The 17,948-nt window shown below is 39.9% G+C and overlaps 1 long non-coding RNA gene, 1 other non-coding gene and 1 pseudogene across 2 annotated transcripts in view; 2 read left to right on the plus strand and 1 right to left on the minus strand.

Moving 5' to 3' along the window:
- The window catches only part of LOC131423391 (uncharacterized), a 44,891-nt gene that overhangs the window by 16,261 nt on the left and 10,682 nt on the right, over nt 1-17,948 (plus strand). The gene's annotated exons all lie outside the window — the stretch shown is intronic.
- On the plus strand, nt 7,197-7,329 carry LOC124079037 (small nucleolar RNA SNORA42/SNORA80 family). The gene has a single exon (XR_006847128.1). It is a non-coding gene; the product is annotated as a small nucleolar RNA SNORA42/SNORA80 family (small nucleolar RNA).
- Nucleotides 10,695-11,139, minus strand: LOC124079025 (cyclin-dependent kinases regulatory subunit 2-like; annotated as a pseudogene).

The raw sequence follows: 17,948 nt of genomic DNA on the forward strand, positions 1-17,948 counted from the left end.
TTCCATTGGTTGTGAGGGGATTAGAGAGGTTTGCCAGCGAATGGCTATTGTCTAAGGGTTTTTTTTTTTTTTTTTTTTTTTGTGGGGGGGTACTTGGGAATTGAACACAGAGATACTTTACCACTGAGCTACATCCTTAGGCCTTTATTTTTTATTTTGAGTCAGGATCTCACTAAGTTCTTTGGAACCTTGCTTAGTTGCTGAGGCTGGCTTTGAACTCATGACTCTCGTGCCTCAGCCTCCTCATTGTTGGGATTGGATTATAAGTCTGTGTGACCACACCCCACTGTCTAAGGTTTATAAGGATCTATAGATTTAAGGAAGTCAGCCCCAGGCCCAATCCTGGGTCAGGTACTCAGTGTCCACAAGGCATCCTTGCAGCTGTAGTCCAATCAAAATATCTATTGGTCAGGCATTTTCCTTCTTTGGAGAGGCGGTGGACCCCAGGTCACGTATGCCCAGATTTAAAAATAACCTTTTGCAAGTTCTCAGCAAAACCCTGCAGCTGCTGTTTGTGCTCTGCTGCCCAGGAAGTTGCCTAGGGGTCCATTTCCCTATCTGCCTAGCCTTATCTCTTTCTCCCAACCTCAGAATGATTGCTACAGTCCTAAGAAATCCTTAACCATAAATCTATACTTTAACAAAGTATAAAATTTGCATACTTCAGACATAGAACTTAGTCTAAATATCATTGACAAAGGTGAAGGCAAAGACGCATTAAAAGCAGAAGTTTTAAAGGTGAGGCTTGTTATGGAGGTTTAAGTTAATATCTTTTCCTATTTTAAGAGCTAATCAAAGCCAGGCGCAGCATACCTCGAATCCTAGAAACTAAGGAGGCTGAGGAAAGAAGCTCATATGTTCTAGGCCAGCCTTGGCAATTTAGCAAGACCCTGTTTCCAAACAGAAGGGGAGAAAGGGAGAGAAAGGGAGAGAAAGGGAGAGAGAGGGAGGGAGGGAGGGAGGGAGGGAGGGAGAGAGAGGGAAGGAGTGAGAGAGAGGAAGGGTGGGGGAGGGAGAGAGAGGGAGGAAGGGAGGAAGGGAGAGAGAGGGAGGGAGGGAGGGAGAGAAAGGGAGGGAGGGAGAGAGGGGGAGACACACACACACACACACACACACACACACACACACACACACGAGCTAGAGAATGGAACTCAGTGGTAGAGTATTCTTTAGTTCAATCTCCAGTACAATAAAGAAAATAAAAAAGAAAAGAAAAGAAATAAGAACTAATTAATAGAGGGAGTTACTCTTACAAGTGGGGATTTCTTTTGTAAGGGGCTAGAAAAATCATATTTTGGAGTACTAGCTCATTGATAAGTCCTTCTAATCAGATATATCCCTTCAGTGATGAGGGCAAAGAGCAGTTCCTATGCCCTCCCAACCTGGGAAAGCCTCCTTTGAGTTTTCCAAAGCTTTTTCTTTCTGCTTTATTTTATCCCAGTTTTCTGTCATTTTAGAAAAAGCTTGATTTAAATTTTAAAACATTTTCCATTGCATCAGAATTTAGACGCAGCTGGCCAGAAAATTGTATATATTTTGTACTTTTGTTTTACTGCCTAAGGAGTCTAGATCGGCCTACAAGAAAACCAATTTAGGAATATTAAATGTTTCCCAATTTTAAAGTACTTGCAAGTCCAGTCACCACAATCATCAAATATGAAAACTGCAGAGCCAGATGGGGTTTTTCTCCAGACATTTTCTCCTTCCTTGAATGTGTTTCCTATTTTAGTGGAGATGCCTGTTCTCCCAAAATTGTGAACTTTGGAGCTAACTGGTGGACTTGTGTTTTACACTCAAACTGGTAAGGTTGCAATAATCAGGAGAAAGAGACAAAAAGCAAAAAGACAAATTTACATAATGGAACGGCAGGAGAAAAAGACCAAATGCTAACAGACACTGTTCTGACAAGGGTTTGGAAACACAGGGTACCCAAATTAATCAGCTAAGAATAAATCAAGAACTATCAACCAAACAATAAATTTCCACTGCCAGCCATCAGATTTGTTTTTCGCCTTTATCAAGGCAGTCATCATAAACTCAGACTAACAGCCAGACCAGCAGACAAAAAACACATGACAATTACATTAAAGGAGAGTGCATTTTCAAGGTACTTAGGCCAAGATGTACTCTAATAGTAAATCATTTTTTTCTTAGTTATGGCTTTATACCTATAAGAGACAGTCAAAATTGTCTCTAGTGGGTACTGTCACAGTGCTTTCCATTTTTGAGCAAATCACACACAGATCTCCTCAACCAACCTGTTATCTCTGTGTACCTTATCTCCCTTGTCTCCCAAAATTACAAAATTGAAACTTTCCTGTAAGACACATGACAGAAATTCAAATTGGTTCAAAATAACCCAAATTGACTCAAAAGTGCCCCAAGTGACAAAGAAAAAGAAGGTCAAAGCCTGTGTAGTGGCACCCCCCTCCTCCACAGAAAATCTTAATCAAGCTTCTCTAGAAATCTTCACCATAATTGATTTTAGGACTATCAGCAAGGGACTCTACAAAACAGTTCAATGTAGTTAAACTTTCTATTTTCCTGTTGCTCTATTTTAGTTGGCCACTGGCCTGAAAGAGATCAGCACTCCCGAGGCTGAATGCCCCTTTCTCTAGTTTTTCACAAACACTTATCCAGTATAGTAGTTTGTAAAAGTGTGTTTACAAATGCAAAATGTGATTTAAAAAAAAAAAAAAAAGATCCTTTAACAAGGCCTCTGGCTTGAGCTAGAGCTTCACAGAGTTATCTACATTTCTGAGAAAAGTTACCAATTGGGCTCCATGGTAACAGCTGGCAGGGGGAGAAAAGAAAGGGGAGAAGAAGCTGTCCCCTGTTGTCCTTGAAGGGTTAACTTGCTCAGAACAATGAAAAAAAAAAAGCTGCTTTTATGTGACCTTGTGCAGATTGAGAACTTCTGAGCCCCTCCCTTTACACGCTGGGTATAAAATTCTGAAACTACCTGGACTTGGGGTCAAGGGGATTAATTGCTTACAGTGAAAACTACCCTCTGGACCTGGCTGCAGACAAATAAAACTGTTTCCTGCTATCTTCAGTGCCCTGAGTCATCTGTCCCCTACAACACCTGATGTGCCCTGACAGGGAGAATTTACTGTTGTATGTGAGGAGTAATTAAATTAGACAACTCAAGTAATTTTTTTTTTTTCCAGTAGGGTCTCACTATGTGATCCTATAGTATAGCTACGCTAGGAAAGCAAAGGGACCCATGTCCTTAGCCCTGTCTTTGAGGAACTGACAATGACTTTGAGGCTTTATAGGAAGGAGAATGAGGGGAAGGGTTGGGGGTTGTATAGCTGGAGGTTTTTCACAGCTACTGAAGCAGGTGATCTTGATCAGGTGTGGTCTGGCCTTCATTATCTCAGGTTTGGTCAGGTAGACAAGGTCTTTGGTAAGAAATTTGCTGTTGCATAGAGGGTAGCTTTAGTTCCTCACAAGATTATCAGATCAGGGCTGGGGATATAGCTAGTAAGTGCTTGTCTTGCGTGCAAGGCCATGAGTTCAATCTCCAGCACCACAAAAAAAAAAAAAAAAGTTTATCAGATCAGACTTCATTCCTGGCACCCAAGGTGACTCAGAGCAAAGGAGGAAGGTGCAAAATGGAGGCAGATAGGCCACATCTTTTTTCCTGTTTTTAGCCACCCATCATGTGTAGGCAAAAGCAGAGTTTAAATCCTTCATACAGAATCACACACACACACACACACACACATACAAAGTACATTTATTAAATTAGACAACTCAAGGATTTTTTTTTTTTTTATCAGAGATTGAACCCAGGGGTGCTGAACCACCAAGCCACATCCCCAGCCCTTTTTACAAAAAAGAGACAGGGACTCACTAAGTTGTTCAGGACCTCACTAAATTGCTGAGGCTGGCTTTGAACTCATGATCCTCCTGCCTCAGCCTTCCCAGCCACTGGGGTTACAGGTGTGGGCAACTGTGCCTGACTCTTTCTTTTTCTTTTTTCCTTTTTTCTTTTATTTATTTTTCTTTTCTTTTTTTATTTTTTTTAGAGAGAGAGAGAGAGAAGAGAGAATTTTAATATTTATTTTTTAGTTTTCGGCGGACACAACATCTTTGTTTGTATGTGGTGCTGAGGATGGAACCCGGGCCGCACTCATGCCATGCCAGCGTGCTACCGCTTGAGCCACATCCCCAGCCCCTTTTTTCTTTTTTTAATTAATTTTTTTTCTAATTAGCTTTACATGATGGTAGAATGCATTTTGACACATCATACATAAATGGAGTATAACTTCTCATTCTTCTGGTTGTACATGATGTAGAGTTACACAGGTCTTGTAGTCACATATGCACATAGGGTAATAATGACTGATTCATTCTACTATTATTTCTACCCCCATGTTCCCTCTTTTGTTTTTTCTTTCTTTTTGATACAGGGTCTCACTGAAGCCAGATTTAAAGTTAGGTAGTCAGTGTAGTTAGGTAAATCGGGTCTAATACCGAGTGAAATCTAAAATGGAGGCCATGCTGGCAATGATTCCCGGAAACGCAGGACAACTCAAGGAATGTTAATGAAGTCCGAAAAGGCCCTAGGCCAAAGTCCACCTCAAAGAAATGTTAATGAACAGCCCCCAGCAAAAAGGTGCTGACTCAGAAGTCCTTCCTGACCAGATTACTTCTTTGGCCCACCTGTGTCCCACCCCTCGGTCCTTCCCACCTACATTCCATCACTGAAAGAACTATAAAAAGGGGAGACAACATCCCTTCCACGGATTCCACCTCTTGGGTCCCCTTCTTCCTCCGGGAGAAGTCTTTTCTGCTGTCCTTTAATAAACTTCTAATTTCTACTCTGACCTTGCCTCAGCGTGCTTCTTTGGTGTTATTCTTCAACATTGGGGAAGCAAGAACTCGTCACCAGTCAACAGCGGTAACATCACTATGTTTTTCAGGCTGGTCTCAAAGTCTCAGGCTCAAAAAATTCTCCTGTGCAATTTGGGCAGGGAACAGAGCAGCTCCTCCATTGACTTTACTTTTTTATATCTCCTTTTCCACACTAACTTTCTTTTTTCCCTACATTCACTTTCTTATTTTGTCTTTAAAAAATTAGTTTTTACAGTGCTAGGATGGAACACAGGGCTTCATGCATGCTAGGCAAGCACTCTGCCACTAAGCCACTCCCCAAGCCCATTTTCTTTGTTTCATTTGATAGATCCTTTTCTAATATTTTTTCTAGGTAAAAAAAAAAAAAGTTATGAATATCATTTGAGCTAGAGCTTCACACAGTTATCTACATTTCTAAGATAAGAAAAGTTACCAATTGGGCTCCATGGTAACAGCTGGCAGGGAGAGGAAAGAAAGGGGAGAAGCTTCTTCTCCCCTGATGTCCTTGAAGGGTTAACTTGCTGAGAACAGTGAAAGAAAAAGCTGCTTGTATGTGACCTTGTGCAGACTGTGAACTTCTGAGCCCCTCCCTTTACACACTGGGTATAAAATTCTGAAACTACCTGGACTTGTAGTTTCTATTTAGAAATACATGAATTGTTACTTTGGCAATTATTGTGGAGAGCAGACTGTGCTCTGCTCTGAATTACTATATCTTGTGCAAAACAACAGTTTTTAGTTTGTTCATTTCCCTGAATTACTCCATTTTATAAAGCAGCAGTTTGACATAAGTTACTGCATTTTGAGTGCAAGTGCTAAGGCAGAATGACTTGGTAACTTGTCTAGGCAAGTAGATAACAGCTAGTTAGACATATAGAACTTATCAAAAAGAATAACTCCTAGGGCTGGGGTTGTGGCTCAGTGGTAAAGGACTCGCCTAGCACATGTGAGGCCCTGGGTTTGATTCTCAGCACCATATAAAAATAAATGAAATAAAGGTATTGTGTCCAACTACAACTAAAAAAATATATATATTTTTTAAAATTTTTGTTTTTGAGTACCAGGAATTAAACTCAGGGGCACTCAACCACTGAGCCACATCCCTAGCCCTATTTTGTATTTTATTAGAGACAGGGTCTCACTGAGTTGCTTAGCACCTGGCTAAATTGCTGAGGCTGGCTTTGAACTTGCAATCCTTATGCCTCAGGCTCCTGAGCTGCTGGGATTACAGGCATGTGCCACTGCACCCAGCTAAACAATAAATACTTAAGAAAAAGAAAAAAAAAAAAGAATAATCCCTAGCTGCACAATCATAAAGCACAAATTGATAAATGAATTATGCTAATAAAAAATGTCAACCGTGGCCACGTATGGTGGAGGACACCTATAATCCCAGGGACTCTGGTTGCTAAGAAGGATCACAAGTTCAAGGTCAGCCTCAGTGACTTAGAGAGACACTGTGACAAAATAAAAAATACAATGGAGTGGAGATGTAGCTTGGTATTAGAGAACTTCTGCATTCAATCCTAGTACCTCAAAAAGATCCAAATCCAAGAATCAACAAAACCCATATTAGGAAAACCAGGTTCATGAGTTTCTCAATCACACCAGATCTCCAATGATGCAACTCCCTCACCATAATCACATAAAGCACCTAAGATTGTTGAATGGTGGCACACACTGGCCTTTTCATCGGACTATGCAGTCAACACATCCTGAGGTCAACAGGTGACGCATTCCTGACTGTCCCAGAGACTTCAGCTCAGCTTGATCTCTCCGCTTGACTGGCCCACTATGAAACTACTTGGACTGTCCTTGAACAAGTTATGTGACCTGAACAGCTCTGCACCCTGAACAAGTTCTTAAACTGCTTCTTAATCTTATCTGACCACCTACAGTGACTTTTTGTATTTGTATCTGTTCTGTCTTTGCTCCTGGCTCGGCTTCTTGAAACTCTGTGGCAACCTTGAGCTTTTCTTAGCCTTTCTGTAACTTAAATATGTCGTGTGTGAAGTATGATGTATGACTTGAGTGTTATAGATATAAGTAATTGAGATTGGAATGGAATAAAAGAACTTGTGATTGCCACAGTCCTGATACCAAATGAAGCATGAGTATCTCAGTGAATTAAAGCCAATGAAAGTTATGTAGCTTACAAATTGATTGTTACTCAATAAATTCTAACATTATGAAAAGACACAAATGTGTCCAGTTATCTTATTGGCAAGGCAAGGTTATGTCAAGACTTCATAGCTAGCATTGTTGCTCACACCTGTAATTCCAATTGCTTGGGAGGCTGAGGCAGGATTGCTAGTTCAAAGACAGCATCAGATGCATGGGTTTGGATTTATGGCAGGCCCATCCCCCTGGGTCTCTCACAGTGTCTCATGCCAGAGCAACTGTGGCCCTGAACCATTGCCTGGCTTCTGCCTGTAGGCTGCTGGCAATGAAGTGGGTTGCACAGTAGAAAACAAAACAAAAGTCAGCATCAGCAATTTAGCAAGACCCTGTTTCTAAATAACAAAAAAAATCTTGACAATAGTCTACATACCCTGTATGTTGAAGAGTATTGCATTAGCTTTCGGTTATTGTGAAAAAATCTGAGATAAACAACTTATAAGGAGGAAGCCTGTTCTATACATTCCCCCTTGCTTGTAAGTGCATTGCCGAAAGCCCTGTCCTTTTCTCTGATGCCAATCCAATAATGAGGACATGGTTTTGAGGGAAAAAAGGAAAAAAGTTTTATTGTTTTGCTCACAAAGGAGAAACACAGGGGACTCCTGTCCCAGAGAGACTGTGATTCTGCTCATCAGCAGAAATGGGCTTTTAAACAGGGATTCAAAGACTACACTCCATGTGTTCTCTGTTGAAATTGTAATTCACTTGTTAATTTGGGAGATAGTCCTCTCTGAGATCTTCTGGTGCCATCCCCAAAGTCTGGATTATTTAGTTCCTCTGGTGGGTGAGTACTCAAGGACAGATAACTCTGTAATCCTGTTTCCCCCTGAGATTAGAGACAGGGAGAAATTAGGGAGGAGCTAGGAGAGAAGAAGAGAAAGAAACACATCCATTTAAAAATGAGTTGGAGTAGCAGAGCAGCAAGGTCTACAGTCAAAGCATAAAGTAGACTGCAGTTATAGGTGCAGGGTGGTACTCCCCTGTATCCTTGCCTGCCATTCCTGAGGAGTGCATTGTAACAGTGGTCCTATAAGTGTAGGTATAAGAGAGGCTTGTCTGATTTTTGTATCTGTTACTGGCTCTTGGTCCATGCTACACTGATCTTAACCAGTAATCTCTTGAGCAGAGAGAATTTGGCTGCATGAGCCATACATAGGTAGAAGCCTGTCTAAGACAGAAATGGTTTACTGTAATACAGTTTGGCTTTTGAATGTTTTTTTGGGATTATTATACAATTTTGAAGTTGAAGATGGTCTGTTGGGGTAAAGTATTTGAAGAAGATTCTGGATGTACAGGCATTTATGCAGGGTCTGAAGAGTCAGGAACTAAGTTGAAGGTGCCAAAAGGCACTGCTTCTGGTGTATGAGGATAGCAGGACCAAAGAAAGGGTTAAAAAATATTTCAATCTTTTAAACCAGTGCAGGCAGTCCCAGCACCATTTCTCAGTCTGGCCCCAGGCAGCCACAGATTATCTCACTATGGTCAAGGACACCAGCCCTAAACTGGGGGGGGGGATCCCAAAAAAGTTGCCTGGGCTTTAAAAAAATGACAAAGAGAACCTGACTCTGCTCTGCCTTCCAGTCCATTTTGTCCATGGGGTGGAGCCTGCTGGCCACAAAGGATGTAGCAGTAGGTTCCAGCACTGTCAGTTTATTACCTGGGAGCAGGAACAGTCTCCCCTTTTAAGATCTGACAGGATACCCCATTTGGCCACGGATATCCATAACTGGGGGCAAAGCAAGTCTTGCTATCATAGTATTGATGAACCCAGCCTAATTCCATTTTAAGATTGGGGGCCATCTCATCACAAAGTCATGAAAAGTTAATTTCTGTTTTACTATAAATTACTGAGATTTTTAAACTTGTTTGGAATTCCTGCCCATGCTCTGAACTCATCCATGCCTGGTTCTCCTTGACCAGATAACAACCCTCTCTAAAAGCTTAGTGGTGCCTCATAAATCCTGGCTCCCCCTGACCAGATAACAACCCTCTCTGAAACCTCAGCAGTGCCTCATAAATTCTGATGTTGGGATCTAAATTTATTCCCTACCTTGAAATACCATGCCATGTAGATCATTAATCTGCTATCTGCCCTTGTATTCTGTTTTCCAGGACCCTGTTAGCTGTAAGTTCCCAAGACATCCCCTTTTTTGAAACTTTTTGTGCTATATAAAACTTTTTTTCCCTGAGAGCTGGGCTGATCTCTACTCTGGGTTTGGGAGAGACAGTCGCTGGCCAGCTTTTGTGTACACAATACAAGCTTGCTTTAATTTGATTTAAAATTGGAGTCAGTGTTATTTATTTATTTATTTTGAGAGAGAGAGAGAGAGAATTTTTTAATATTTACTTTTTAGTTTTCAGCAGACACATCTTTGTTTGTATGTGGTGCTGAGGATCGAACCCTGGCCGCACGCATGCCAGGCGAGCGCGCTACCGCTTGAGCCATATCCCCAGTCCAGTGGTCTTTGCTTTGCATGGTTATTCAACAGCATCCCATCAAACTAAATGCCTGGGGAGACTGGCAAAATAAATACCTGCACCCAGAAGAAAAAGAAAATAAATTAAGGCTAACCTGTGTTTTGTAGGCAGGCTGTGCAAAGGGTTCTTCAAGGAAGCCTAAAGAAAAAGAAGAAAATGACCTCCTTAATTGCATATCAACAGGCCTAGTATAAGAAAAAAGCGCCAAAGGAGGCTGTGGGTACAATTGATAGTTGGGGACTCACTTAAAGTTGATGGCATTGTGATAATGATAACAGAAACAGGTCAGACTCAAAAATACCCTGTGCTCCAACCCCTTGAATGCAACCTTGGAGGAAAAAAATAATATATGATTTTTTTTTATATATGTTGGATTGTTCAACCCTCTCCTGGATAAAATTTTTTTTTGTGTAAATTAAATGTACAGATAACATTCATAAGTTCTGTTTCAGATTATGAATTTAAGAAAGGGTCCGAAACTAGAGAAGATGAAAGAAAGTTACAGGTATGGAAATATATGTTAGTACAGAAAATTAGAAGATAAAAGAAATATTTCTGGATGAGAATGTATTTTGTCTGGTAAAGTAATATACTTGTGCTAAAATTCTTGATGAAGGAAATAAGTTGTGAATCTCTAAGTAAGTTGCAGAAGGTTTGTGGAAGGAAAAATCTCAAAAAGTTTGTGTCTGTGATTAAATTGGCTATAATTAGCACCGTCAGTCAAAGTTATTTGAACTTTAATATAAACTTTTACAAAGTTCAAACTAATGTGAATTTTTTTTTCATGGTAGCAGGATTGAACTCAGGGGGGAACATGACCACTGAGCCACATCCCCAGCCCTATTTTGCATTTTTATTTAAAGACAGGGTCTCACTGAGTTGCTTAGTGTCTTGGAGTTGCTGAGGCTGGCTTTGAACTCTCCATTATCCTGTCTCAGCCTCCCAATCTGCTGTAATTACAGACATGCACCACAAAGCCTGGCAAATTTTTTTATTTTTAGTGTTGCTGGGGATTGAACCCAGGGCCTTGTGCATGTAAAGCAAGCACTCTACCAACTGAGTTATGTCCTCAGCTTTTTTTTTTTTAATGGTTATAAATGCAACATGCAAACTTTATTTAACAAAAGTAACAGGTAATATCAAACAGGCACTTATATTAAGAGAAAAAACTGACTAGAAGAAATTTTATCTTAAACACCTTACAATAAGCTTCTGGCAGTTGCATTTAACTGAGCTCTGTTGCTGTGAAGAATACATCTCATGCACAGGTATGGATGAATGATTTGTACATTTTTCAAGTACTCCCTGAATACTACCTTATATACACATATACATTAAATTTGTGAAAGATTTAATTGATGATTCCAGATAGACTTCATTTTTGTTGCTCTTTTGGAAGAGGTTGTCCATCTAAAGAGAAAAATATGGGGTTCTGGCTCATGAATCATGTAATGAACCCAGCCTAGACTCTGTTGGACACCAAGTCTCCTCCACTCCTCTTCAGACATTTAGATGAGTTTTAGGTACTTGTTTGGAAAGTTCTCTGGGTAACATGACATGCTGGTACTCATAGTGCTCGTTGAAGTACTTGTCTGAGTAGTAGATCTGCTTATGGGCCATACTGCCGTTGCACAGCGGGGGCAGAAAGGAGGCGGAACCCGGACTGCAGAACGGTTGAAGCAGAATGCAGGTCCATTTCAGGCCAGGGCAACGACTCAAACCTGTCCTCAGCTTTTAATGTGAATTTTTTTTATGAAGCAAAGTCTGAAACATTGATCTGCTCTTGTTTATCAAGATAATTTTCTTGTATTTCTTAGGTTTTATTACATGAGGAAACTAAGTCTTAAAGGAATTAGGGGTTGTGCCTGTTTTAAGGTCTTTTTAATGATTATTTTATAACTGGTTAGATGAACAACTATTATTTTAGGTTATAACAATATAGTTTACATCCTAAATATACACAATTAGATATAAGTATACATCTGAGAACTGTATCTAATTATTGTCTAAGTATTATGTAAAAGTTTATACTATGAAAGTTTACTGGCAAGTGATAAACCCAGCCTAATTTCTTCTAAAGATTGGGAGCCATCTCATCACAAAGGCATGAAAAATTAATTTGAGCTTTACTATAAATTACTGCGATTTCTAAACTTGCTTGGAATGCCTGCCCGTGCCTTGAAGTCACCCATGCCTGGCTTTCCCTGAACAGATAGCAACCCTCTCTGAAACTTTAGTGGTGCCTCATAAATTCTGGCTTTCCCTGGCCAGATAATGACCCTCTCTGAAACTCTAGTGGTGCCTCATAAATTCTGATATTGGGATCTAAATTTACTCCCTAAGTGCTGGACCATTAACTTACTACTTGCCTTTGTGTTATGCTTGTCAAAATCCTATTATCTGTAAGTTCTCAAGATACGCCCCCCACCCGCCTGTTTGCAACTTTCTGCACTATAAAGCTGCACTCCTAAAGAGCAGGGGTGCTGTCTTCTATTCCCATGGGATTCAGGAGAGACAGCCCCGGCTGGTAGGAATTACAAGTTGCTTTAATTTGATTTAAATTGGAGTTGGTGGTCTTTTCTTTGTGTCCTGGTTTAACAGCAAGGTAACCAATAAGTGCTCTCCTTTATACATTATATCTGACATAGAAGGGCCACACTATCATTTGAAGACCTGTCTTATATGTTTGCTTTGACTAAGTCAATTTCTGCTAACCCATGCAGACCTGTGATTATTGTTACTGTACACTATGGATTTTAAATTGTACTTTTAAATTGTACTTTACAAGTCAAACTTAGTTAAATGTAAACTTAGGGGAGAGCACTTTACCAAGTTAGTGTTTTCCAAACTGAAATTATCTGTAGCAGTAGTCTCAGATTTGTATAGAAATAGCAAATTTGGGGGCTGGGGATGTGGCTCAAGCAGTAGCGCGCTCGCCTGGCATGCGCGGGCGCTGGATTCGATCCTCAACACCACATAAAAATAAAATAAAGATGTTGTGTCCACCGAAAACTAAAAAATAAATGTTAAAAATTCTCTCTCTCTCTTTCTTAAAAAAAAAACAAAGAAATAACAAATTTGGTTGCCATTTATTCATGTCATTTGATTTACAGCTGAATAAAGTAACCTGTCAATATATATATATATATATATATATATATAATTTTGTGTCACTTTTCACACTGGAATAGGAATTTAAATATATTTTTGGAAGGTAATAAGGAGACCCTTATCTATTTAAAGGTAACACTGTTAAACATGGAAGCATTCTGCCACTTGTTCCACAAAAAGAAAGATAAAAGCTCTCTCACCTTTCTTTGATTCTTATTTCCGTTGCAATGTTGTATTATTTGTCAAAAGCCCTGTCTTACCTGAGGTAAGGCTCTGCCTCTTCTTACTTCATCTTAGAATGGCTTTAAAATAGGCTAGACTTCAGCTCATTTAAAGTTGTGTTCAAAAGGTTGATTTTTTTTTTTTTTTTTTTTTTTTTTTTTTTTTTAATTTTTTATTGTGGGTTGTTCAAAACATTACAAATTTCTTGACATATCATATAAAAGGTTGATTTTTGTTGTAAAGATTACTCTGATCTCAATAAACAGGGAATATAATATATAACTAAGGTTCAAGATTATGATTTTTTTCTTGGCTCATAAGCTATTACACAAATTAAACATGTTTTTGCTTAGTTAATTTTATTTTGTATTTTCCTTATAAACTTTATAACTGTTGCCTGTTAGTGTTTTGCAGAGGTACTGCTTCTAATAAAACCACCTGAGTTAATTCTAGATAATAAGCTGTCACCTATAGGACAGACAGTATGTAATGCTGACTTCTCATACTAATACTGATTCCAATTAAATGAAAGGGGTAAATGTAAAATTATAGATATTGAAGTTATAACCTGTTACTTCCATTTTTAAGATTGGTGAAACTGACCTGCTGGGTATTTAAAACCAAATGCTTGGAGATCAAAGTCAAGGAAGTAAAAGGGCCAAGGAAAAAGCAGACAACATTTTGGCCCTTGCCTGCTAAGGTCAGCCAGGACCCAGAGAATGATGGGACCCCTCTCTGGGCCCTGAAACTTTGGTGAGTCACCCATTCTGCTGATCAGGGAGATGGAGAGAACCCCAGAGAGCAGGAAGCCAACCAGTGCACATTCTGCAAAGAGGAGGGTCATTGGAGATGGAAAAGTCCTGGATGCATCCTAGAGAAGCCATGTATGGTCAGCTAGACCCTGACCCATCCTGGCAGATGGCACCACTGGTAAAGGAAAGCTAAAGGAACCAAGAGGCTTCATACAAATCCTCAAGAGTGGCAGCTGAGGAATCTAACTGCCAACACGCCCACTCCCAACACCACCCAGCCCTGCACCTGGCAGGAGAGTATAGCCTGAGCACAGCCTACATGAGCATTTAAAAGGAAAAACAACGTTTTTTCTTAATGTAACTTAGGATGTACATTTGTGTCAGCCCTACCAAAAGTAACTAAGGCTGGAGGCTATAAAGGAAGGGTTCTGTGTGGGAGTACCTAATAATAATGATCACAAAGGAAATTTGTCTTGAGTTAATTTGAGCCTGATCTCAGACAAACAAATCTTCCTAACTTCCTACATTGATAAACTCCATCTGTTTTTCACTGATATGATTGAGTTACTGTCTTCCTGTTTTTCAGATTCTGACTTAAATACTAATTGCTTTTGTGCTAATATTTTACAAAAAAGTAATGCTTTGCTGTCTTGTTATTGTTATCTCAGCATGATCCCTGTTGTAAGTATGCCTTGTCCAGTCACTTCCCATTTGCCACTGTGGACCTCTGAACTGTTCTGATGCTGAATACTCTTAATTGTATACCCTGCCTCCCGCCCCCTAAAAAAAAGAACTTTGGGTTACTTTCCCCAATTTTACCATCTTTCAGCAATTTCAGGAAGCAATTTAAGATGTCGTCACCCATTTTTTTCCATAGAAATGGAATGTAGAAATTGACAGTGGGAAAATATAACAGTAGTCCACTTTATACTTTGAAATAACCCTTGCTACTCTGTCACTGCAGCTCATTTTTAAATGGACAGGTTTCTTTCCTCTCTCCCAGTTCCTCCCTAATCTCTCCACTCCATAATCTTAGGGGAAACAGTATTCCCATTTTCCCCCATGTTAGGCAGATTTAACTGTCCTTGAGCATACATCCACCATAGGAACAAAGTAATCCAGAAGTTGGGGAATGGCACCAGAAGATCTCAGAGAGGAATCTCCCAAATTAACAAGTGAATTTCAACTCCAAAAGAGAACAGAGAATGTAGCCTTTGAATCACCTCCTTAAAAGCCCCTGTTCCTGTTGATGGGCAGAATCACAGTCTCTGGGACAGGAGTCCCCTGTGTTTCTCCTTTGCTAGCAAAGCAATAAACCTTTTTCCTTTCTCTCAAAACATGTCCTTGTTATTGGATTGGCATTGGGGACAGGGACCAAGCTTTCAGTAATAGCATGAGTAATGAAATTTCCCAAACTTCTCTGTTAAATTCTATAAATTCTTTCTTTGGGATTTAGTTAACAGTATGCTTGGGACATTTGCAGCCTAGAGTTGAACATGTGTGTTGTCAACATGTAAGGTTTTAATTTCTGCATTATCACATCAACTGGGGTTCAGATTATAACTCAACACAATGCATCAGCCCCTTTGTGGGACCAAACAATAAGTACCATAAAAGAGTGAAGAGAGGTTTATTACTATACAAGCTAGGAGAGCACTGGGGATAATTCCCAAAGCAGTATTCCCTGAACAAAGAAAGCAAGGGGCTGTTATTGGAAAATCACACATATTCATGTTGGAGAGACTCATCATTGCATGTAGAGACTGGCACATTTCTGAGCATGCTTGCACTGATATCATGCCTTACATGTACAAAAATGGCAAATGGGAATGCCTCTTGGATGGAGAATTTAGCCTCATAATGAAATTATAAAGGCTAAGTTTACTCTAGGTCACCTAGAAGAGTGAGAGTGACTCAGCAATTTTGGCTGGTTCCTTGTGGTTTTCTCTGGATAGTTTCATTTGAAAAAAAAAAAAAAAAAGAAGAAGAAGAAACATTAACAGTCATTTAAAGGAGCAGAAGGTCCAGGTGTGGAGATGCAGGCATGTATTCCAGAGGCTTAGGAGGCTGAGGCAAGAGGATCACAAGTTTGAGGTCAGCCTCAGCAATTTAGCAAAGCTATAAGCAACCCAGTGAGACCCCGTCTCAAAATAAAAAATAAAAAGGGCTGGGGATATGGTTGGGTTCAATCTCTGGTACCAAAAATAAATAAATACATAAATAGAGGAGCAGGAGGCTCCACCACTCAACACAGGTGATTGCCCCTGAAAGTTCCTGCCTAGCAGCTAACAGGATAGCAACAAGGGTGGCAATAAGCACCAACATTTTAATGAATAACCATGACACAGCATCACACAGTACAGAATATGCAACATGCCCCCTGGTGCTTTGAGGAGGTTTTGGCAGGGTCTCTTGCTGAGCTAGGGAAGGAAGCAGAGCCCAGAGATACCATTACAGGAGTAGTTTTTTCCTTCTTTGAGAATTAGAAAAAACATATGAATTTTATTTCAACGGCATAATTGAAGAAATAAAAATTACACAGGTGAAGAGTAGGAGAGGGTCTAACTTTTTTTTCCCCCAATATTAGCATTGAATTTGGAAGGAAAGGAAACCATGCACAATTTGATAAAATATTCTTTTTTCTTCAATATGTAACAGTGGTCCACTTCACCTTTTGAATATAGCCCTTGATGCTTATTTTAAAAGTTACATCATTAAAAAAAAGTTACATATTAGTTATTAGTTAGTTAGCTAGGTTTTGGAGGTGGCTGAGGAACAAAGAATAAAGCAACCTGCCCCTGCTCCAAAGAACAACCAATCAGGTGCTGAGGGAACCACCTGTCACTCAGCGGGGTCTCCAGACCAATCCTGGATCTTAGCCAGCTCCCCGACCAACCCCAGTAGAAGGGATTCTAAAAACCCCCTTTTCCTGTCCCAACCCCTCTCTTCCTGCCCTAAGCACAATAAAAATCCCAGTCAGGTCCAGCCCTGCCAGCTTCTCCTCAGACCCACCCTGTTGGTCTGAGGGTCTTGCCTAGGATTGAAATCTCAATAAAGCAGCCTTTTTAAATCTGCCTCCTTTTGGTCATCACTGCCTGATCTTACACATGTTTTTCTTTTTCTCTTCTCCCTCTCCCACTCCTTAACCTGGGGATAAGGAACAAGATTCCTTTGAATTATCTGACCTCCACAGGAAGAAAATGTCATCAGAAGATCTAGGAATTATCAAGTGAATCCTTGCACACCACCAGGGCACACCTGGAATGCAACCCTTGCAGTGTTTCTTTAAAACTCCCCCTTTTCCTCTTCATGGGGAGAACCACAGCCTCTGTGACTGGAGCACCCCATGTTTCTCCTTTGATAGCTGAAAGGGAAAGTGAGGATGAAGAGACAGATAAGTGAGAAATGAAAGACAGAGACCAGGCAGAGATACACTGAGAGTTTATTTGTCAAAGCTGACAAATAAAGGCCATCTCTCTATAGCGGAGAGAGACAAAACAGGCTTGAGTTCTGGGACTTTTATGGGGCAGGCAGAGGAATCAGCAGGGTGGGTCCTAAAGTGGGTGGTTAGGAGTTGGATTGGTATGAGGAAGTGGTGAACGTTTCTCAGAAAGGCCCTTGGGAGGGAAAGTGAAACTTTTTCCTTAAAATGGTGGCTGTCTCTTAAGATGGCCATCCAGATGCTAAGCAAGAACCTTATAATAGCAAAGAAATAAACCTTCTTTTTCTTTTTTCTCAATAATGTCCTTATTTTGGGGGCTGGGGCCATGGCTTAGTGGTAGAATGCTCTCCTAGCATACATGAGGCACTGGGTTTGATCCTCAATATCACATAAAAATAAAATAATAAAATAAAGATGTTGTGCCCACCTATAACTAAAAAATAAAAATTAAAAAAAATAATGTCCTCATTATTAAATTGGTATGAATTGACATGGGTGACAAGGACAGAGCTTTCAGTAACAAATATATAGTGGTTATAATGGTGCATATCCTGAGTTGCTTTTTTTTTTTTTTTTTAATATTTTTAGTTGTAGATGGACAAAATACTTTGATTTATTTTTTTATTTGTTGCTGATAACTGAACTCAGTGCCTCACCCATGGTAGGCAAGTACTCTACCACTGAGCTACAAACCCAGCCCCTGTGTTTTTTTTTTTGTTGTTGTTGCTGTTGTTTAAATTAGGTATTGAACCCAGTGGTTCTTTACCACTGAGATATATATTCCCAGCCCTTTTTATTTCATTTTATTTTTATTTTTTTTACATTCTTTTTTTTTTAATATTTATTTTTTAGTTGGACACAATATCTTTATTTATTTATTTTCATGTGGTGCTGCGGATCGA

The sequence above is a fragment of the Marmota monax genome, unplaced genomic scaffold (assembly GCF_021218885.2).
Source record: "Marmota monax isolate L192 unplaced genomic scaffold, Marmota_monax_Labrador192_F-V1.1 WCK01_AAM20220418_F8-fsc00186, whole genome shotgun sequence".
NCBI lineage: Eukaryota > Metazoa > Chordata > Mammalia > Rodentia > Sciuridae > Marmota > Marmota monax.